The sequence below is a fragment of the Pristis pectinata genome, chromosome 8, assembly GCF_009764475.1.
Source record: "Pristis pectinata isolate sPriPec2 chromosome 8, sPriPec2.1.pri, whole genome shotgun sequence".
NCBI classification, from domain to species: Eukaryota; Metazoa; Chordata; class Chondrichthyes; order Rhinopristiformes; family Pristidae; genus Pristis; species Pristis pectinata.
The window spans coordinates 55,358,899-55,382,308 of record NC_067412.1 but is presented as its reverse complement, the minus strand read 5'-3'; the positions used below and the strand labels follow the sequence as shown (position 1 = coordinate 55,382,308).

The 23,410-nt window shown below is 42.7% G+C and overlaps 1 protein-coding gene across 2 annotated transcripts in view; it reads left to right on the top strand.

Moving 5' to 3' along the window:
* Positions 1–20,023: 20,023 nt before the first annotated feature.
* The window catches only part of LOC127573496 (gamma-aminobutyric acid receptor subunit alpha-3-like), a 161,492-nt gene continuing 158,105 nt past the window's right edge, over positions 20,024–23,410 (top strand). For both annotated transcript variants that reach the window (XM_052021775.1, XM_052021774.1), the window contains exon 1: positions 20,024–20,101. The gene's annotated coding sequence lies outside the window, so the exon portion shown is untranslated. The remainder of the gene's footprint in view (positions 20,102–23,410) is intronic.

The following is a 23,410-nucleotide window of genomic DNA, read 5'->3' as shown; positions in this document are numbered from 1 at the left end:
TACCTTCATTTCCCCAAACTTAGATCCCCCTCTAGTACAGTGCCATGGTTAGTTTGCTCATGTATTCTCCACTCTCACCCACACAGGAAAGTACAAGAACCTCATATCTATAGGACAAGTGCAAGGTCCGAGGTTGCCATAGGACTGGATCTTCACACCTACCTTGCTCACAATCCCACCCCCTTTTTCCTCTTAAACAGCCGGTTCTGCAGCAATTTAGTATAGGACTGTCTCATGGAACAATTTGTCCAGGTAACGTCAGAATGCCCAAATCTCAGGTGCCAGCTCACCAACACTGAACTTTGTTGCTTGTACTACAGCCATATGCTATGGGTGTGGTTCCTATCAGCTCACATGTATCACAGCTACAACACTTCACCTATCCTGCCATATCTGTCTTAATTCAATGCATTTATTTATTTTATTTAATCCTTTTGGTATAAAGCTGCACCTCTTCCCTTGCCTTACCAAATCCCCTTACTAACCCAAATCCTCAAACCACAGACAGTGTGCTCCATGGACACGACATGATTCAGATATTGTATGCTGCGTTCTGCCATTGTAACAGCTCAACTACTTCCTACATGGAGTTCCAGAATATCCAGTAATTTGCATCTCTGAGTCATATCTTTTTTGTCTATGATGAATTTTAGAGAATTTGTCCTCCCTCTTGAGTTCAGGGCTTTAAAACTGAAGTGTGTAGAAATTACTTCTCTCAGAGAGTAGTGAATCTCTGGAACTCTCTACCTCCAAGGGCGGTGGAGGCCAGAACATTAGATCTACTTATGGTGGAGATAGATAAAAAATTGAAAGATCGAGGAATTGAGTGTCATGAGGATCTGGCACAGTAGTTGAGGCCAGTGTAGATCAGCTATCATCATATTGAATGGCGGGGCAGGCTTGAAGGGGCTGGTGGTCTACTCCTATTTTCTTGTGTTTAGATTTCAGCATCTGCAGATTTGTTTTCCTGCATAAGGATTGTTGACTTAGTTCTCTTGACTTCGTTCTCTCCAATCCAACTGTTGCAGACGTGTCTGACCATAACTCTGTCACCAACAACACTGTGGGAGCACATTCAACAGAAGGACTGCAAATGAAGACTGCACAAACAGGGCATTATCATGCATATGTTCTATGAGAAGTTCTGTCTGTGTGCAGTTCGTACATTCTCCCTGTGACCATGTGGGTTTTCCCGGGTGCTCCGGTTTCCTCCCACATCCCCAAAGTCTGTGGGTTAGTTGGTTAATTGGCTGCTGTAAATTGTCCCTAGTGTTTAAGTGAATGCTGGAATCTTGGGGGATGGGGGTTGGGGTTGATGGGAATGTGGGGACAATAAAAAAATGGCATTAATGTGGGATTAGTGTGAATGAGTGGTTGATGGTTGGCACAGACTCAGTGGGCTGAAGGGCCTGTTTCAATGCTGTATCCCTCTGTGACTCTATGACTATCTTGCAGCTTTTGTCTGTCACGTCCGAAGATTTCCTTTGGTTTCCGTTCTGCATTCCCGTTCTGTCTTCCTGACTCAGTGATGACCTTGAGCCTTCAAGCCATTTTCTGTGCAACAAATCCCATCTCCTTTCTCCAGTGCCAGGGTAAACTCTCAAGACAATCTTTCTCACACCCTTATATCTTCAGTTCCAAACACAGACTGGTCCCTGAGCATTTCTTCAGCATAACTACACAAAACTCACACCCATCTGTGAGTCTTTGCAACTCTGTTCTATACTGGTCATTTCACTCACCAGCTTCCCGCCTTCAGTTACAATTATATCTCTTGAAGGGAATGTTCTGCATTTGGCAATTCTGAGAGAACATCCTCAGAACAGGAGCTATCTTAATTTATCTCTATTTCTGACTTACTGCATCCAAATGGAATAAACCACAAGTGTCCATACCCAAGGGGGTAAGAGCTGATTATACCTGAACTGGTTTTATACCTTGTTCCTGCACAGGAGAGATTCATCAAACTAACTCAGGTACCCTCTGTTTTGCTGTTACTTTGCCACTATAGATTTTGAGATTCAGTGGGTATGGAAGAGCTGTTGCCAACACAGTTAAGTTTTGAGTAATCTTTAAACAACAGAGCAGGCTATAAGATGCCCACATAATAAAATGAAGTATTGCAAACTATCATTTTACCTGTTGCCACAATGTGTCAATTCCTAGAGTCAGAGAGAGATACAACACGGAAAAGGCCATTCAGCCCACTGTGTCCGTGCCAACCATCAACCACCCTTTTACAATAGTCCTACATTAATCCCATTTTTTATTCTCCTGACATTCCCATCAACTCCCACCAGATTCTCCCACTCACCTGCACACTGGGGGCAATTTACAGTGGACAATTAACCTAGTGACCCACATGTCTTTGGGATATAGGAGGAAACCAGAACACCCAGAGGAAACCCACACAGTCGCAGGGAACACGTTCAAACTCCACACAGGCAGCACCCAAGGTTGGGATTGAATCTAGTTCCCTGGCACTATGCCACCTAGATGGGCATGAGGCAACAGAAACCCCATGCACACAAGAGTGTTGGAACTGAGGGACGAACCATAAGGGAGGATTTATCTTGTTTTTGGCAGAACATGTAACAAAGACAATCTCTTGGCAAAGAAATGCAATGGAAAGCAATCATGGTCACATTAACATTCAGACAGAACGATAGAAAATCAGGAGCAAGAGTTCATTATTTATGTCCATGAGCTCAGTGTTTTTGTTTTCGGTGAGGAGTTTAGTAAGTAGATTTCAGACAGATGCAAGTGACCAATGTCACCTTACATAATTTTGCTTCATCAGTACAAACAAACAATCAAAAAATTTAAGCTGGAAAAGGTGTCTAATGTGTCACTACAGCTCATGGTGCTACTGTCTCCCTGTTAATGACCAGGTAATGTTGTCTGAATGCGATGACTATAAGTACATATTAGACTGTGTAAGCTGTGGGTAACAGGGCCATAAGACATCTGTGGGGTGGAGAGGCATGTTTGAGTATGGATATTATCAGGTATAATTATAATGATGTGATTACCAGCATGCCATCTACTGGAGTCATCATATGTGTGCTAACTGATGATGAGCCAGTAAGTATTTAATGCAGGAAACCCCTCAGGTGTTTAGTGACGGAATTGGACAATGTAAAGGAAAGTAGCTCATCCAAAATGGTGGAACAACATACCCCTCTGCTGCACCCGAGAAAGGAAACATTGGATGATCCCGTCAGATCAAATATTCTGGCTCCTGTTATGAAGTAACTACTCAGATCAGTTCAATGGTGACAATGGGTCAGCCTGCACTAAGCCCAGCCCATGCCTTGCTGTCTCTCCGTGTGGCACGGCCACAGTTAGATTTAGTACTGGAGCTATGTGGCTCCCAACAAAGCCCTGCCATGTTTTGCCAGATGGAACGAATTGCGACTAAGCTTCAGATGGCTCCACCGATGGGAACACCCCAGGAGCCTTCTGACAGCTCATGTAGCCTTTCGCTGTCTCTGGTGATGATTAGCAACTGTTGAAAAACAAATAATTGTAAAAATTAAAAAGGAACAAAATTAAAATTATTTCATCTAAAACCACATTCAACATTCAAATTAAAAATATTAATATTAACTAAATAAAATGAAAAAGAAAGAAGCCACTTAGGTTTTCAATAGAGGTGACTATCCTTATTCCATTGAATGGAGCTATGCCAAGTGTGGCAGTGGTCTGACCTTATGGAAACTAGACAGCCCAGAACAGTAGTTAAATCTGTCATCTACTTCCAATGTGGAAACTTACATGTGGATTCAATATTAAGGGAAGTAATATCAGCACAGCAACAAACAGATAAATGCAACATGAGGAATACACTGGGAGTATAGGAACACATCTGCTGCATTTGTGCCACATTGGAGAACTTTGTTAAACTCTTCTGGGACAGGAGGAACATGAAATTTCAGTGAATAGCAAGCTATTCCTGGATAAAAGATTAATTCAATCAAGGATTCCTTTATAGTGGAAAGAATGATGAATGGGACAACACAATAGTGCAACAGGTAGTGCTGCCACTGCACAGCATTGGAGACCCAGGTTCAATCCTGACCTCCGGTGCTGTCTGAGTGGAGTTTTCATGTTCTCCATTGATTGCATAGGTTTCCCCCAGGTGCTCCAGTTTCCTCCCACATAAGGCCATAAGATATGGCAGCAGAATTAGGCCATTCAGTCCATCAACTCTGCTCCATTATTCAATCATAGTTGATTTTTTTCTTCTCAACCCCATTCTCCTGCCTTCTCCCTGTAACCCTTAACCCCCTTACCAATCAAGAACATATCAATCTCTGCCTTAAATACACCCAATAACTTTGCCTCCACAGACTCACCATCCTCTGGCTGAAGAAATTCCTCCTCATCTCAGTTCTAAAGGGACATCCTTTTATTCTGAGGCTATGCCCTCAGATCCTAGACTCTTCTACTAATGGAAACACCCTCTCCACATTCACTCTATCCAGGCCTTTCGGTGTTGGGTAGGTTTCAATGAGATCCCCCATCATCCTTCTGAACTGCATCGAGTACAGGTCCAGAGACATCAAAAGCTCAAAGATGTCCCAACGACGTGCAGGTCAGTAAGTTCATTGGCCACAGTAAATAACCCCTAGTGTGTAGGTGGGCAGTGGGAGAATCGGGAGAAGTTGGGCACATGGGGAGAGAATAGGTTACAGGGAAGTAAGTGGAGGAATGGGACTGATGGATTTATTCTGCAAACCAGTATGGGCTCAATGGGCCAATTGGCTTCCTTCCATGTCATAAGAAGGTATGAAATACGTATGCAGAAATTGACATGCACGATTCAAACACTTCCCAACATGTTAAAACACTGGCTCTAGCCACTCTTATAATCAATTAAAAGCACAGTGTGTTAGCTGCTGCCAGATATTCCAGTGTAATACATGAACCCCTGATCTTGCTAATTGTATTTCTGTATGTAATCAATAGTGATTATGAAATTATTGGGAGGATCGTAAACCTGCAAGATACAGCAAGCACATTAAATGATGGACCTCTTCATAACTGAAAACATATACTTATTAACATGAGCTGGGACCTGTGCTATGGAGAGGCAAAAACTGTCAGAGGTAATTTGGCAGTTATAAGATCTTGCTCTTCTGCTCAAAAGATTTGCCAAATGCTGTTTACGCATCTTGCTCTGCCTATTGTCTAAATTCAGTGGCACTTAATAAATTGAGCGCTAACAGTACCTAAAAGGACTATGCTATTCTTGCTCTGAAATTAAGTATATTCATCTACACCAGGTGGTCAATTCAGCAACTTTTTAACAAAAATTCAGGACCCTATTAAACAGAAAGAAGGTGCTTCAGGTGTCAGTGGTAATGAACATACTGTTGAAAGAGATGTCTTTGGCCCTGAATAACTGCACTGATATTCCCATTGCTGAGCTTTCCAGGTTATAGTTAAACACTTTTCTGTTATTAGAGAAGTTATAGCAGAATATTCAGCAGAATACCAGCATAGGAATTGTGTCAGCAGAAGCAAATAAGCCTACTATGTGGATCAAATTTAAATTTCTAATCCAGCTATTGGTATTTTTTGCTGTGTTAAACTGTTTGCATTAATTCTTGGAATGCAATGAATTTTCCAGTGTATGAAATGCAATACAGAGTTGCTGGTGCATAAAAAATTCTACTGATACTTAGGAAAAGCTGTACATCAGACAATTGAACTGAATCTTTAACTTACTAGAAAAGGGTGACCTGCAAGAAATCATTATTTTTATGAGTTTTGAACATGATTCTATGTACTTCAGCCTTCAGAAGAGAAACAAACAACCAAGTTCATTTTGCCTGTACTTTGAAGCCAGAATAAGCAAAATCAACAGAGAATTTATTTAGAGGAGCAATAGAAAGCTCAAAGCAATCCCTGTCCTGAGAACAATTGAAACAGTTAAAGGAAAAGAAGCAGGTGAATCTGAATTATGCATTTCAGTGCGGAGTCTTTGAGGTGCAGTGCAGTTTATTAGTACACCACACTGAACCTCCTCTACATGTTCAGAAACTGGACAGTGCATTATCTTTGCTGGAAGGTTTGAACCAAACATAATCCGGTACTTCGGTTTCTTTCTGTTTGACTTCTTGGTGCTTTTACCAATGTGACCGATTCCAGCTGCAGAAAGATGTCTTAGTGCCGGAGAGCAAATCTCAGCTCGTTTCACAGACTGACAAACCGACGGACAGATGGCCAAAAGCTCATTTGGCCTGATCATCAGCTCATTGTCCTGCTGCAGGGTTTTGAACCGAAACATTGACAATTCCTTTCCCCAACAGATGCTGCTCGATTTGCTGAGTTCCTCCAGCAAATTGTTTCTTGTTTATTTTCACCATTTGTTAATTCTTCAATAAAGGCTAATTTCACAGAAAGATACCTCACAGAAACAGGCCCTTTGGCTCACCAACTCCACGCCGACCATAAACCACCCATTTACACTGATCCTGCATTAATCCTATTTTATTCTCTCTACATTCTTATCAACTCCCCTCAGATTCTACCACTCACACGCACACCGGGGCAACTGTACTAATCTGCATGTCTTTGGGATGTGGAAGGAAACCCAGGGGAAACCCACACGGTTACAGGGAGAAAGTGCAAACTCCACACAGGCAGCGCCAGGGGCTCAGGATTGAATCCGGGTCTCTGCAGCCATGAGGCAGCAGCTCTACTAGCTGCGGCACCTGCCACCCACAGTTTTAACATGGAAGAGGCTGTGGATGGCTCTGGAGATTATACCTTTTCTTCAGGGTTTATTGCCCATCCCTAATTGCCCTTGAGAAGATGGAGGTGTGCTGCAGTCGTTTGGGTGAAGGTGGTCCCGTGGTGCTGTTGAGGAGGGAGTTCCAGGATTTAGACCCAGCGACGCTGAAGGACCAGTGATATATTTCCAAGGCAGGATGATGTGCCACCTGCAGGGGGTGGTGTTTCCCTGCGCCTGCTGCCCTTCTCCTTCTTAGAGGTAGAGGTCTCGGGTTTAGAAGGTGCTGTCGGAATGGGCAAGGTGAGTAACTTCAGTGCATTTTGCAGACGGTTCACGCTGCAGCCAGTGTGCACTGGTGGTGGAGGGAGTGAATGTTTGAGTGGTGGATGGGGTGCCGATCGAGTGGGCTGCTTTGTCCTGGATGGTGTTGAGCTTCCTGAAAGTTGCACTCATCCGGGCAAGCGCAGAGTGCTCCATCACGCTCCTGACATGCGCTGTAGATGTTGGAAGCAATTTGGAGTGTCAGGTGATGAGTGACTCGCCACACATTCCCCAGCCTCTGAGCCGCTCCTGTAGCCATTGTATTTATGGGCCAGATCCAGTTAAGTTTCTGATAAAAGTTATTCCCAGGATATTGATGGTAGGGGACTTGGTGATAGTAATGCCATTGAATGTCAAGGGTATATAGTTAAATTTTCTCTTGTTGGCTTGGTCATTGCCTAGCACTACTGTGGCACAAATATTATTTACCGCTTATCAGGTCAAGGTCAGTGTCATAACCCACAAATGAGCAGCACAACACTCATGCACTGAGTATGAGTCCCTAGAACTCTCTGCCCCCGAGGGTGGTGGAGGCCAGATCATTAGATGTACTTAAGGTGGAGATAGAGGAATATTTGGAAGATTGAGGAACTGAGGGTTATGGGGAACTGGCACAGAAGAGGAGTTAAGGCTAGCATAGATCAGCCACGATCATATTGAAGGGCCGAGTGGCCTACTCCTGCTACTACTTTCTTGTGTTCTTGTGCACTCACATTGCTACAACATGCAGATTTATAACATGTCTGAAATTGGGCTATTGGGTTGAAGTGTTGGCATTGGCTTCAAGGCTGTAACAGGCATGGTGTGATTTGGCCTCCTGACACCCTGGTCTGGAAGAAGACTGGTGGTTTTTTGGAGCGAGGAGCCTGGCCTACTTGGGATGACTCCATCAGTTCTAACATGGTCACTCCAACAGCGCCCTTGCTGTCACTTTTCAGCACATGCACCCTGCTCTACTGGTGAACAATACCATGTACACTGATCCACCCTGACCCCAAGCCACTCACAGCCTACCCTCAGATCCAGCTGTTTCCTCTATCACTGCACGGGACCAGCCTTGCTCCAGCTGAGGTGAAATGACAGGGAGCATGTGTACATCAGTGGCCCCAACAAAGGTACTCTAAGGGGAAGCACAAGGGGGACTAGATAGTGTTATCATTGTTCACATCTTAGTCTTTGGTTTATTTATGAGCCAATATATTTATAAATGACTTGGATGAGGATGTGGAAGGGTGGGTTAGTAAGTTTGTAGATGACATGAAGGTTGGTGGTGTTGTGGATAGTGTAGAAGGTTGTTGTAGATCACAACAGGACATTGATCGAATGCAGAGCTGGGCTGAGAAGTGGCAGATGGAGTTCAACCTGGAAAAGTGTGAAGTGATACACTTTGGAAGATTGAATTTGAAGGCAGAATACAAGGTTAATGGCAGAACTCCTAGCAGTGTGGAGGAACAGAGGGATCTTGGGGTCCACGTCCATAGATCCCACAAGGTTGCCACGCAGGTCGATAGGGTTGTTAAGAAGGCCTTCATAGTCGGGGTACTGAGTTCAAGAGCCGCGAGGTAATGTTGCAGCTCTACAGAACTCTGGTTAGACCACACTTTGAGTATTGTGTTCAGTCCTGGTCACCTCATTATAGGAAGGATGTGGAAGCTTTAGAGAGGGTGCAGAGGAGATTTACCAGGATGCTGCCTAGATTGGAGAGCATGTCTTATGAGGATAGATTGAGTGAACTTAGGCTTTTCTCTTTGGAGACAAGGAGAATGAGAGGTGACTTGATAGAGCTGTACAAGGTGATAAGAGGCATAAATTGAGTGGACAGTCAGAGACTTTTTCCCAGCACAAAAATGGCTAATACGAGGGGACATAATTTTAAGGCGATTGGAGGGAGGTATAAGGGGGATGTCAGGGATAGGTTTTTTACACAGAGAGTGGTGGTTGTGTGGAATGCACTGCCGGCAGAGGTTGTGGGGGCAGATACATTAAGGACATTTAAGAGACTCTTAGATAGCCACATGAATGATAGAAAAATGGAGGGCTATGTGGGAGGGAAGGGGTAGATAGATATTAGAGCAGGATAAAATGTCAGCACAATGTAGTGGGCCAAAAGGCCTGTACTGTGCTGTAGGTTTTATGTTCTATGTTCTAGTATATGGTTTTGATTATGAAATTGTTCCTATCTGTCTACATGGCCCATGTTTCATGGTGAGAGCTATGACCACTAACAGAGGGAGATTGGTCAACGTGCAGATCACTCTATGCTTTCAACAAATGTGGTTTTCCTTGGTCTGAGTGGGCAATCATCGTGCTGACATCATGACGTGAGATTGTTGATCAGTCACCTTCCACACCTACAGTGGTGCTTGGGTAGGGGGACAGGGCCTAGCGTATGGGATTGGTTTGGGTAGTGGACAGGGCCTAGCGTATGGGATTGGTTTGGGTAGTGGACAGGGCCTAGAGTATGGGATTGGTTTGGGTAGGGGACAGGGCCCAGAGTATGGGATGGGTTTGGGTAGGGGGACAGGGCCTAGTTCATGGGATTGGTTTGGATAGGGGGACAGGTCCCAGCACATGGTCTGGGCTTTGAGTTAACATTCCATATAGGTTCGCTGAGAAAGGAAAGTGCTTTTTCAGGATGGTGGTGTGTGGCATGGACTCCATCCGGCTGTTGTACAGGACCCAGGTAGCAGATTGCACACGCATTAAAACAGCAGCTGTTCCAGGGCTTTTCCTTGTGACGGTCAGGGACTTTCCTCAAAGGATTGACATTGTAGATCACAGTGACACTCAGAGCAGCCATGGACTAAATGGCAGGACATGTAGTCTCATGGTGTGTCTGTCATCATCTAGCTGACGGAGATAGTCTGTCCTTCATTCATAAAAAATTAGAGCAGGGGCCTGCTCTTCCATTCAATAAGATCACGGCCTCAACACCACTTCCCATTCTCTCCCCATTCCCGCTGTCTTCCCTATAGTTTAAAGATCTGTTAGTTTCTACCTGGAGTATACTCAATGTCTCCACAGCTCTCTGGTAGAGAATCCAAACACTGGTTACCCTCTCAGAGAAGAAATTCCTCCTCATCTCCATCTGAAATGGAGGACTCCTTATCCTGAGACTCTGCCCCCTGGTTCTAGATATCTTCACGAGGGAAAACATCCTGCTGCATTCACCTTGTCAATGCTCTTTACAATCTTATTTGCTTCATCCTTCCAATCTTATGTTCTCCAATGAGTCTGTTCAGCCTGCTCAACCTCTCTTCATATGTCAACCCCTTTATCCTGCTATTGTCCTGTCCTTACAGAGGACATCCAAATCCTCAACCTGAACTTTGCTGAAATTGGGACACGTCCCAAATGAGATCCTCTTGAAAGAGACAATAACTTAAGGTGAGAGGGCATAGGATCAGAACAGATGTCAGGGGCATGTTTTTTAATGAGAGAGTGGTGGATGCCTGGAATGCGTTGCCTGACAGGGTGGTGGAGGCAAATTCATTGGGACCTTTTAAGAGGGGCTTGGATGGGCACATGAATGAGAGGAAAATGGAGGGACATGGGATTTCTGCAGATAGAAGGGATTTACTACGTCGGCACAACATTGTCGACCAAGGGGCCTGTTCTGTGCTGTACTGTTCTATGTTCTAATTGGTGAGATTAGAATATGACTGAACCCATTAAGACTGATCTGATGGTAAGCTTAATTCCACATCCCTATCTACTTGTGGTGACCCCCTTGCTCTACCTCTGCCTTAAAAATATTCAAAGGCATTGCTTCTGCCACCTGTTTGGGAAGAGAGTTCTAAAACATGACCTTCATATTTATCCTGTCAAAACCAGGGTCCTATATGTTTCAATCAAATTCCTTTTCATTCTTCCAAACTCCAGTGGATACAAACCTAACCTGTCCCATCTTTCCTCATAAGATAACTCGCTCATTAAAGGTATCCATCCAGTAAACCTTCTCTAACATAAAAAAAACAAGGAGACAGATACTGTGCACAATACCAACAAACAATCTGCTGGAGGAACTCAGTGGGTTGAGCAGCATCTGTGGGAGGAAAGGAACTGTTGACGTTTCAGGTCAAAACCCTGCATCAGGACCAGATTCCAGCATCTGCAGTCTCTTGTGTCTCCACTGTGCACAGTACTCCAGATGTGTTTGCACCAGTGCCCTCTATAGCTGAAGCATAACCTCCTGACTGTTGTCTTCAATCCCCCTCACAATAAACAGTAACATCCTATTAGCAATCCTAATTACATGTGGTACCTGCGTTCTTGATTTTTGTGAGTAACTAGAACGTTGAGATCTCTCTGCATCCTAGAGCTCTACAAGCTCTCACCATTCAGACAAAATTCTCTTTTTTATTTTTCCTGCCAAAATTGACAATTTCACATTTTTCCACACTCCATTTTTGCCCGTCTATTTAACCTATCTATATCACAACTTACTTTCCGAACTATGTCTGTGCCAGCACCAGATTCAGCAAAATAATGTGCTGAGTAATTTGCTGGAAATGCAGTGAGCTCTGAAAAGGTGACAAGCCCATGGCACGGAGGCATTAAATGAAAGATGTTCCTCGACACTCAGCAAGAGTTCTCAGAACAGCTGCTGCTTCTGTTGCTCCTGGAAAGATCCAGAGACTCCCCAATAAGGATAAATTGATTGATCACGTCTCCAAAAAGGTTTGATCAGCATCTCATTTCCTGTGGGTGGAACCAATTGTTTCTGAATGAGAACTATCTGTTGTAACTTTGCTGAGGTGACTTCAACAGAAGCATTGCCAAATGATTTACACCATCTGGACTCTGTTTGTTGCGTTCCAACGTAACAATAGCTCAAATGTAGCGGCAAGAATTTTCCAATCTGTGCACAGCTTGCTGTTTAGTTTTGAAAGCAAGTAAGAGTATTTCCGGAATGCTCACGTTATGTTTCACCCACCCGCTTGATACTCCAGAGAGTAGAGGCTTGTTTTCGATTGTCTGGGCTAAACCCTTGATACAGTAGCAAATGGTCCCAAATTTCAGTCCTGCGGAAGTCAATAGAAATGAATTTCAAGAGCAGAGTTACTACCTACAGGTTACTACAAGGACCAACTTTCATGCCAAAATGCTCTGCCCAACTCTAATGCTCATTTCTGTCACATCCAGTGTTCTACCCAACTTTGCTGCACTTTGGAACATATATGATTCTCTCACCTATATCTTCAATCTAATAGTAATACAATCACCTTGCCACTACATTCTGTGATTTTTTAAAAATTTTATTCACAGCTTGGTAACAGGCCCTTCCGGCCCAACGAGTCCACGCCGCCCATTTATTTTTAAACCCAAATTAACCTACCCGTACTTCTTTGGAATGTGGGAGGAAACCAGAGCTCCCGGTGGAAACCCACGCAGACACGGGAGAATCTACCCATCTATCATCGTACAGATCCCTGACGTTCCTTTCATTCCAACATTCTACTTAGTTCCTGTTACATGTATCATTGCAACTATTTCTGTTCACTTCTAAAACTCTACCTATTTTACTCACATCTTTCCACCTAATCCTCAAATCACCTTTTCTGCCTAATTTTGACACCTATCATTCATATTCTTAGGACTCCAACTAACTCTATGCCAACTATTTCATCAGACTTATAATTTTATTACCATTGTTCAACAAAACTCAGTCACACCTATCACACTATGTTAAGTCTTATACAGATTCTTCTAATTAAGCTTTTCACACATATCATTATAACTAATTATGTCACATCTATTTTTCTACATAATTCTATTTTTCGGCCTAACTGTTGTGAGTGGATTTTCCATGGTGCGTCTTTTACTCCTACAACAATAACTTTCACATTATTCAGGCTTGAGTGATCTTAAGCAACAAGCTTTAATATACATTGACAGGTCCATTATGCAACCACATTGAAAGAATTTAGAATTTAGAATGGAATGCTAGCACAGTGGCTAAATTGCAGGGACATAATCCAGAGGCTTGTAGTATTGATCTGGAGACAGGAATTTAAATCCCACCTAGACAGCTAAGGAATTTAAATTCAGTTAATTAAAAGTTGGTATCCGTAATGAAACTAAAAGCTTATCAAAGAAATATTCAACATGGTGATATGTAAATAGTTTCTGCACACCTTAAGAGCCAAGGAATTGGGAAGGATATATTAATGAAGAATTAACTGAAGGATAGGAAACATTGAGTCAGGATTTTAAGGCTGTTGGTTGTGGGTGCGGCAGGGATCAGTGCTGGGGCCTCAGGTCTGTATAAACTATATTGAGGACAAAGGAGGTGCTGAGTGTATGGCAGTCAAATTTGAGGACAATGCAAAATTAAGTGGGAAAGCAGGTTTAGAGGACAACAGCATCTTCAAAGGGCAATAGATATGGTAAGTGGGAGGACCAAACTTTAGAAGGGGAGGCATAAAGTGGGGAAATGTGAGGTTTCCACTGCGGGAAGGTAGATAGTAAAGCCACACTTTGTTGAAGTGAGAGAGACTACAGTATGCTATGGTACAGAGGGTTCCTGGTATTCTCATAAGGGGAACTCAGAAGGTTAGGATAGAGGTACAGCAAGCAATTACAGGGTGTTGGGGGAACACACCCGGAGTAATGTGTATTGTTCTGTCTCCTTATTTATGGGAATGTCAGGAGAATAGATCACATGAGGAAGAAAGCGTGGAAATGGTGTTGATGGAATTTCTCAGTGAGCTGGCATGAACTTGATGAGTGGAAAGGTCTCCTATGTTGTAAGTAGATATGGATATGGGAAGGTAAGGATGGATCTACTTGGGTTGGAAGCAGTTCAGAGAAGATACACAAGGTAGATTCCAGGCATGAAGGGATTGTCTTATGATAACATGTCGAGCAGATTGGGCTCTACTCATTGGACTTTAGAAGATTGAGCGGTGACCTGACTGAAACATACAACATTCTCACGGGGTTTGACTGAATAGAAACTGGGAAGATATCTCTCCTTGCCAGCAGGAAAGTTTAATAAGAGTTACCCTTTTAAGACAAAGATTGGGAGGAATTTCTTCTCTAAGAGTGCCACTAATGTTTGGAATTTTCAACCCTTGAAAACAGTGGAAGCAAAGTTATATAATATATTCAAGGCTGAATGAAGAGATTTATTGAATGATCTAACTTAATGAAGATTTAATGAAGATCTATTGGGAATCGAGGGTTAAGGGGAATGAGCCGGAGAGTGGAGCTGAGACCACATTTACATTTGCTATCGTCTTATTGACTGTCTTGACAAACTGATGCTCCTAACTCTTGTGCTTTTTTTCCCTTCAATGAAGAAAACTTGGCCTCCAACCCCACCTTTAAATTGTAAGAATGGAACACTCATAAAGCTGCAGATGCTGAAATCTGACACTAAACCAGAAATACTGGAAGAACTCAGCCAGTTGAACAGCATCCGTGGAGAGAGAAACCAGTCAACATTTGGGGTCAGGGACCCTTCCTCAGAACTGGGAGATTGGGGAGGAGTCAATTTTCAAAGCAGAGCTAGGGGCAGGTTCTTAGCACGCATTTGTTTACTTTTTGCGTTAATGACCTGGAGCAAGGAATGAAATGTAAAGTTTCCAAATTTGCTGATGATACAAAAATAGGGCATGTTGTGATGAGGACATAGTGATTGTGCAATGTGATGTAAATAGATTGAGTGATTGGCTGAAAAGCTAGCAAATGGAGTTTAGTGTGGGGAAATGTGAGGTCATGCACTTCAGTGAGAGTAATCAAAATTCTAATTATTATCTAAATGGAGAGAGACTGAAAATGAGTGAAGTTCAGAAAGATCAAGATGTTCTAGTGCATGAATCACAAAAAATTAACATGTAGGTCGAACAAGTAGTTAAGAAGGGCAACGACATATTGGCCTTTATTGCAAAGGGCTTGGAGTTTAAGAATAGGGAGGTTTTGTTACATTTGTGCAGTGTTGGTGAGGCCACACCTGGAATAATGTGCACAGTTTTTGTCGCCTAACCTGTAAAATGATCTAGTCACATTGGAGGCAGTCCAAAGGAGATTCACCAAGCTAACTCCTGGAATGAGAGGGTTGTCCTATCAACATGGGCTGGACAGGTTGTGTCTGTATTCTCTGGAGTTCAGAAGAATGAGGACATAACTTATTCAAACATATAAGATCCTAAGGGGGTCTTGACAGGGTAGATGTTGAGATGTTTCCACAAGTCACGAACAAGGGGACATGGTTGTAAGATAAGGAGCCGGTCATTTAAAACTGAGTTGTGTAGATATTTCTTCTCTCAGAGGGTGGTGAATCTCTGGAATTCTCTGCCCCCGAGGGTGGTGGAGGCCGGATCATTAGAAATATTTAAGGTGGAGATAGATAAATATTTGAACGATTGAGGAATTGAGGGTTGAAGGGAACTGGCACAGAAGAGGAGTTAAGGCCAGCATAGATCAGCAATGATCATACTGAATGGTGAGGATGGTTTGAGGGGCCGAGTGTTCTGTGTTTAGATTCCAGCACCTGCAGATTTGTTTTCCAGCAAAAAGCTTGTTGACTTTGTTCTCTCCAATCCAAAAGTTGCTGATGCATCTGATCACAACTCCTTCCCTGACATCACTGTGGAAACACATTTAACAGAAGGACTGCAGTAGTTCAAAAACAGCAGTTCACCACTACCTCTTTTCTCATGCTCACTTAGGGATGGGCAATGATGCTGACTTTGCCAATGAGGCCAGGTCCCATCACTTTTAGAGTCACAGAATCGTACAGCACAGCAACAGGCTCTTCAGTCCATCTCATCCATGCTGACCATGATGCCTATCTACACTAATCCCGTTAGCCCACATCCCTCTACTCCTTTCCTTTCCAAGTACCAGTTCAAATGCCTTTTAAATGCTGTAGTTGTATCTGCCTTGACCACTTCCTTTGGCAGCTTCTTCCATATAACCACCAACCTCTGTGTGAAGAACTTAACCCTCAGATTTCCTTTAAATTTATTCCCTCTCACCTTAAACCTGTGTCCTCTACTTCTAGGCTCCTCTGCCCTGGGATAAAAATTCTGACCATCTATTCTATCTGTGCCCCTCATTAGTATATTAACCACTATAAGGTCGCCCCTTCATTCCAGTGAGAACAAACCCAGCCTATCCAATCTGTAAGAAAAGCCTCCATTCCAGGCAACATCCTGGTGAATTTCTTCTGCACTCTTTCTAGTGCTACCACATCTTTCCTGTAGTGTGACAATACTCCAAGTGCGATCCAACCAACGTTTTGTATAGCCACAACATGATGTCCCAACTCTCATATTTAATGCCTCAGCCTGCGAAGGCAAGCATACCAAATGACCCTCTCACTCCCATACCCACTTGTGTTGCCACTTTCAGGCAGCTATGGATTTTCACCTCAAGGTTTCTCTGTACATTGATGCTCCTAATGTCCCTGTCCTTTACTTCCATATGTCCTACCAGAATTTGACTTCCCAAAATGTATTACTTCACACTTACCTAGATTAAATTCCAACTGCCACTGTTCCACTCAATGTTCCAGGTGATCTATGTCCCACTGTAACCAATCTTCTTCACTCCACCAATTTGTAAGTCTTCTGCAAACTTTCTAATCATACCCCTTACATTCTCATCCAAATCATTTACATATAATGCCAACAACAGAGGTCCCCATACGATCCCTGTGATATGCCACTTGTTACAGACTTTCAGTCAGTAAAGCACTCATCCACCAGACCCTCTGCCTCCTATCACTGAGCCAATTTTGGATCCAGTTTGCCAACACATCCCAGACCCCTTGTGCCTTAACCTTCTGGATCAGCCTACCATGTGGGACCTTGTCAAAATCCTGCCTAAACTGCAAGTAAACCATATCTATCACACTACCTTCATAATTTTTCTTAGTTACCACCTCAAAAAAGACATTCTATTTAGCTACCCAATTGTTACAGCTATTAATCTTGGAATTCTGTTGTTCTACCTAATTTTGTCACTGCTCTGATGCTGTGTCACACACCACTTTACACAATTCTCACACAAAGATTTCTCTTAACTGCGTCACTATGTTGCATCCACAAGAAAGCTTGTCTGTTGTTCTTCATTGTAGGGTTCCACCCATCAATGTACCTAATGTTGTTACACCTATCATTATAACTAATTCTTTCATGTCTAATGATCTACCTAATTCTGTTATACTCATCATTAGTGTAACTCTGTCACAGTTCTCATTTTCAAATGTTACCATCCCTGTTTCTCTTCCAAGATGTGCATTCTCATTAATCCATCATTTACATCAGCTCTCCCCTGACTCCTGCTAATCTATTCCATCATATTCACATGTTCCTGCAGAATGCAATGGCACCAAATTTTACTCATGTTTCTGCATATGTGTAGATAAAATCCATCTTGATCGTTGTGAATGAGGTGTGAATTCACAATAACAGACTCTATACAGTATCTGGCCCAATTTCAGGTCCAAGATATTCAGTGTGTTTTGCCATTAACTAACCTTTGTCTGGAACAAACTACATGAGAAATTAAACTACACGATACGTATCTGTCAATGTACTGACTGTCACATGACATCGATTATCTGGGAAATGACAAGGCTGACAAGTGGGAAGAAATATAAAGCAACCACAAACAGATACCAAAAGTAAGAAATCAGGTTCAGAAGGGTGGGAGGGAACTGAAGAAATATATTTTTAAAAAGCCTACCAGGGAAAAAAAAAGGTCAGAATTGAGATGGAAAACACAAACAATAAAAATGAAAGGAAGGAGAAAGATGTGGCAAGATGCTTCATCAGCCTTGCATCTGTTGCCATGGTAATGGAAAATCCCTCTTTATAATTCCTCAGTAGGTATTAAGTGCTCCAGCTAAACAGGATTGGGTCTGATGAATGCTAATAGGATTGGAATAGGGAGTCACGGTGATGTGCGTGAAATAATAGATTCAGTGTATGTGAACTGAATTTGGCATGTGTATATGGGTGTGTGTGTCTGTGTGTGCATGTGTGTGTGTGAGTGTGTTTGAATGTGTGTATGTGTGTGTGTGTTTGGGCAGGAGAGTGCTGTGTGTATGTAAAAATGGTATGTGTTTATTTCTGTGTCTGCACTGATTGATAGTGTTTCCATGCAAGTATATTTGTTTATGGATGCACATATGTATGCATCTATATGCGTGTTCTTTTATTTTGATCAGGATCTCTTCCTGTGTTCTCCATAAACCTGAGGTCACCAAAAATCCGATACCTGTGTCAATGCTTGTACCTGATGAGCCATCAATGTGCGCATTTCTGACTTGCTTTAATCCCCCCTCAAGCACATTTTGGTTTTAGAATTTAGATTTCTCACGCTTGTTTACATTGCCTTCAACTATCTTGCTGCCCCCTTCTCTGTACCCTCCCACAATTCTGCAACCTCATGAGATAACTACCCTCCCTATACTTGGCTTTCCCTATCTGTATTGTGGTGGCAATGTGAGAGGGTGGTGCCTCACAGCATCAGAGACTCTGGAGCTGTCTATCTGGAGTTTGTACACTCTCCCCGTGACTGCACAGGTTTCTGTCAGATTCTCTGGTTTCCACCCACATCCCAAGATGAGTTGGTAGGTTAATTGGCCTCTATAAATTACCGTGAGTATGTAGGTTAATGGCAAAAACAATCAAAGGAGAGTTGATGGGCATGCATGAGGATGAAGTTGCAGGGATACAGGGAAAGAAGGAGAGCGGAATGGAACTTCTGAGATTGGTCCTCTGGGAACCAACATGGACCTGATGGGCTGAATAGGCGCCTTCTGTGTCATTGTAAGTGAATGATACCTTCTGCTACCATGACCCTGACTCTTGCAATTCCTCGCGGGACCCCCTCTATCTACCTTCGGGAAGCTCCTTCAATCCTCCCAGATTAATAAAACATATTTTTACCTGCCTGAATATCTCCTTAGTATCAAAGTTTCATTGATAATGCTCATGTGATGCATCTCAGGGTGTTTTGTCTAATTAAAGATGTGATATAGAAATTTTTATCATTGCGTGTTCCTGCATATCCTTATCTGTTGTGTGTGTGTATGTCCATATCTGTGCATATGTCCTTTTGTTTGTACATCTCTATCTGTCTGTGATGTTTGCTTATGTGTGTAAAAAATATATTTGTGTGTGCCTGTACATGTTTGTGTGTATAAGTGTGTGGTTGTGGGTATCCATGTCTGTGCGTAAGTGTGTGAATGATAGTGCGTGTGTATGTGCATGCGTATGTGCCTTCGTGTGTATTTGCTTAAATGTGCATGCGTCTGCATGAGTCTGTCAGCATTTTCATATCAGTGTTAGACTTAGTGTGTGCCTGTGTGTGCTTGTGCATTTGTGTGTGTGTCTGAGCACATGTTGTCAGTGTGTATGTGTGTATATGCACACTGTATATGCATACTGTGTATGCATACTGTGTGTCTGAATTTGTGCCTGAAAGTGCAGGTATGTGTTTGTATTTGAGCACAAAAATGTCCAAATATGTGTGGGTATGTATGTCCGAATGTGTTCCACAATGGAGATGCATGCGTGTATGTATGTTTGTGAATATGTGAGTGTGAATGTGTATGTGTGTGTTTCTGTGTGTTTATCTCTCTATATGGGTGTGTATATAGTTCTGTGTGTGTGTGTGTGTGTGTGTTTGTGTGTGTGTGTGCATGTGTCTTTCTGTGTGCTTCTCTCTCTATATGCGTGTGTGTGTTTGTATGTTTAGCTCTCTATATGTGTGTGTGTGCATATTTTTCTCTGTGTGCGTGTATGTGTGTGCGTGTGTGTCTTTCTGTGTGTGTGTGTGTTTGTGTGTGTGTGTGTGTGAATATTTGCCTGTATGCGTTTGGTGATTTGAACAGGTCAGACATCACTGAATCCACCTCCAGGGGGAATCTGCTCTGCTTCTTTCAGTGGGGGAGAAAAAGCAGCAAACACATATATGCTTCTCTTTCTAGAAACTGCATCTCCCAGACACATTGTGGGATATTAGTGAGACACTGCACCAGCAGGAGGATTTGTATTTTTTAGAAATATTCCGGCACTGGTAAGAGCTGAGCTCTATGATTGTCTGCTTGTTGTGTAGTCTGCTTGCAGTGGTAGTCTGGGCTGCTGCTTGAGCTGAATGCAGGGCTCTCTGTCAGATGGAAGGAGATGTTTGAATTGGTGATTCCGATTCCAGACAAAATAATAATCAAGGATTGTCTGAAAAAGAAAGTCAGCACCTTCAAATGTCAGCATCCAGCTTGTTAGAAGAGTCAGAGAGCAAAATCCATAGCTCTGGAAATGTGTTAATGCATGAGCTCAGGATCCAGCATGCCGGACTGTAAACTGAATCAATTTATTTGAAAATACGTTCTGTGGCTGAGCTACAGAGGGACTGTTCCACAATATGTCATAGAGTCCAGCTTCAGAGAATGGAGAGAGAGGGAGAGAGACAGGAACAACAAGGATGAGACAAAGTGTTTGCTGCAAGTTTACCCAAAGGGTGTTGAAAATATAAATCATTTTTAAGGTGAGCAGTAATTTGAATCAGTTTAAAATATCTCTTTTATTTTTGAAAATAAGGTAAAAGCATTTAGTTAAACAAGGGGGCTACGCTAGGGTTTTGGGATCGAAAATAATTCTGGCATGGTCTGAGAATGTGCCTTTAACAAATATTGTCGAGTGACTGGTGAGACAGTCGCTCATTGAACATTAATTGACGATTGAAATACTATAAGCCTAATTCTGCCTCTTCAATTAGCAGTGAACAATTTGGTCACTAAAACATTTCATTTTTTAAATGAAATAATGATTTTATCTTGGAGGGTGGTGCAGGTGGTGTTGAAATTGCATTGAAAGAACAAAGGTGACATGACGTAGTGTTGCAGTAATAAATTGTAATAAACTTCCTTCTCTAAGGAAATGTTTGTAGCCATAACTTCAGAGACGGTACAGCTTTAGTGAGCATTGATCCAGGTGTCTGTTTAGAAACAAATGCAATTATCTTACAGTTCATGTGAATGTCTGTGCTGTTGTTATCACTAGTGGATTGTTCCTGCAGTCTCGCCATAGATGCCTTGTGTGACAGAATGCTGGTTTGTATGACATTTCATTGTGCTTTCTGTGGTATGATATTGATGTAAACATGCAGTGACTGAGATAGGCAATGGAGCCAGCATCTATGCAGAAACGGAGAATTTATGGTGAAGGATTTCAAGATCTGAACAGTTTTAGGTAGATTAGTAAGGAGGAAATATCCCCTTGCACAGCTGCTGTGTTCTTGTTGTACACATCTGTACCTCACTGTATTTCATCCACAGTCAAAGCTTGGATAGGCTTGTGTAATTACTTGTAGGTCTGGTGCAAGCACCGAACACACAAGCTACCCAAAGATTCCTAGCCTTCAGAGCTATCAAGAAGTGGCCTCTCTCTGCACACCAGCGAGACCACTGACTGACTGTGAGATACAGACTCCATCAAACCTTGACCACACATTTACCCCTCCTTCTCCTTGGCAACAAAATAAACAACTTTACAAATTTATACTTTATAAACGTCTTTGAATTATTTCTTGATCCCAGGAGTGCTGTATACACATCAGGCACAACTTTCTGCGGCCTCTTGGTAATGAGAAAGAGGACAGCTAAGAAGAGATTTATTTCAAACAAGAAATCCCCTCCCTGTGTGCCTGTGGGAAGTGCTGCGCTGTAGGAGAGGAGGCCCATCATGGATGTGTTCACAAGCATCTGTAAAGCTACAAAATCTGAATCTTCTTGGCGTAGGGTTCAGCATTGAAAACAAGTTTAATGAAGGGCAATAGCAGCAGCATAACCTGTGGGAGCTGTCACCAGGCATGGGCATAGGGGCCAACCTGGTCATTCTAATCTGATGTCCTCAATGGCATATGGCTGCAATGGCACAGCTGATACAGTGTCACTCAAGGTATGTGGATACCGCTCTATTCACAGTGCTGATGCTTCTGACAGAACATGACTTTCATGCCATAGAAGGGAACAAGCCTGTGATGGTGGGACTGCTGAATATGATATAATTTACTGTAGATAAGTTATTGCTGATACATCTTGGATGGCACATCACTAACATTTCATTAATAACTATGTGGCTCTGATGACATGGATGGTGCATGCTTCCATATCATTAAAGGCACATGACTGGCACAAGGCTGGATTACCAACAAGAGCACGAGTTGCTATCTCATTGATGGTATGTTGCTGGTGCATCATTCAGGCTCACGGCTGGTATATTGTTGACAGAACATGGCTGTGATATCTTTGATAACATGTGGCTGGTACAACATTGATGGGATGTTGCTGGTATATCATTGCTGCCACATTGAATCTCAATGAAGGCTTCTGACTGTGATGTAACAGATACAGTTGTTCAGAGTGTTGGTGAGGCCACACCTGGAATACTGTGCACAGTTTTGCTCCCCTTACTGAAAGGGGGATATAGCAGCATTGAGGACAGTCTGAAGGAGATTCACCAGACTAATTCCTGGGATGAGAGGTTTGACCTAACAAGAGAAGTTGGACAGTTTAGGCCTTTTTTTCTTGGAATTTCGAAGAATGAGGGGGTGACCTTATTCAAACATATAAGGTTCTAAGGGGGCTTGACAGGGTAGATGCTGAAATGTTTCTACTAGTGGGAGATTCACGAACAAGGGGACTTGTTACAGGATAAAGGGGCAGTCATTTAAAACTGAGGTGTGTAGAGATGTATTTTTTCTGAGGGTGGTGAATTTCTGTAATTCTCTGACCCTGAGGCTGTTGGAGACCAGTCCGTTAAATATATTTAAGGTGGAGATAGATAAATATTTGAAAGATCAAGGAATTGAGGGTTATGGGGAACCGGCACAGAAGAGGAGATGAAGCTTGCATAGATCAGCCATGATCATATTGAATGGTGGGGCAGGCTTAAGTGGCCTACTCCTGCTCCTATTTTCTTGTGTGATGATGTTTCATTGATAGATCCCTGAAAGCGTATGGCTGGTATATCAATGGCAAATCATGGTTGTGATATCATCGTTGGTATATCATTCATGGTACAAGGTGGGATTATCGATGTGAGCACAAATTGGCATATCATTTGTAGTGAGTGATTGGTTATCATTCATGGTGCAAGACTGGTATATCACTGCTGGTACACTGATTGATTATAACTGATTGCCAATCACTGGCATATTATTGAAGGCTCTAATATCATTGATAGCACTAAATGGTCTGTATTCATTGGCACGTAGCTAGCATGTTATTGATGGGAAGTGACCTTCATATCACAAGGGGTTGTGCATTCAGTGGGGCACAGGAATGGCATATCATTGGTGCCTCACTGGTATGTCATTGGTGGGACC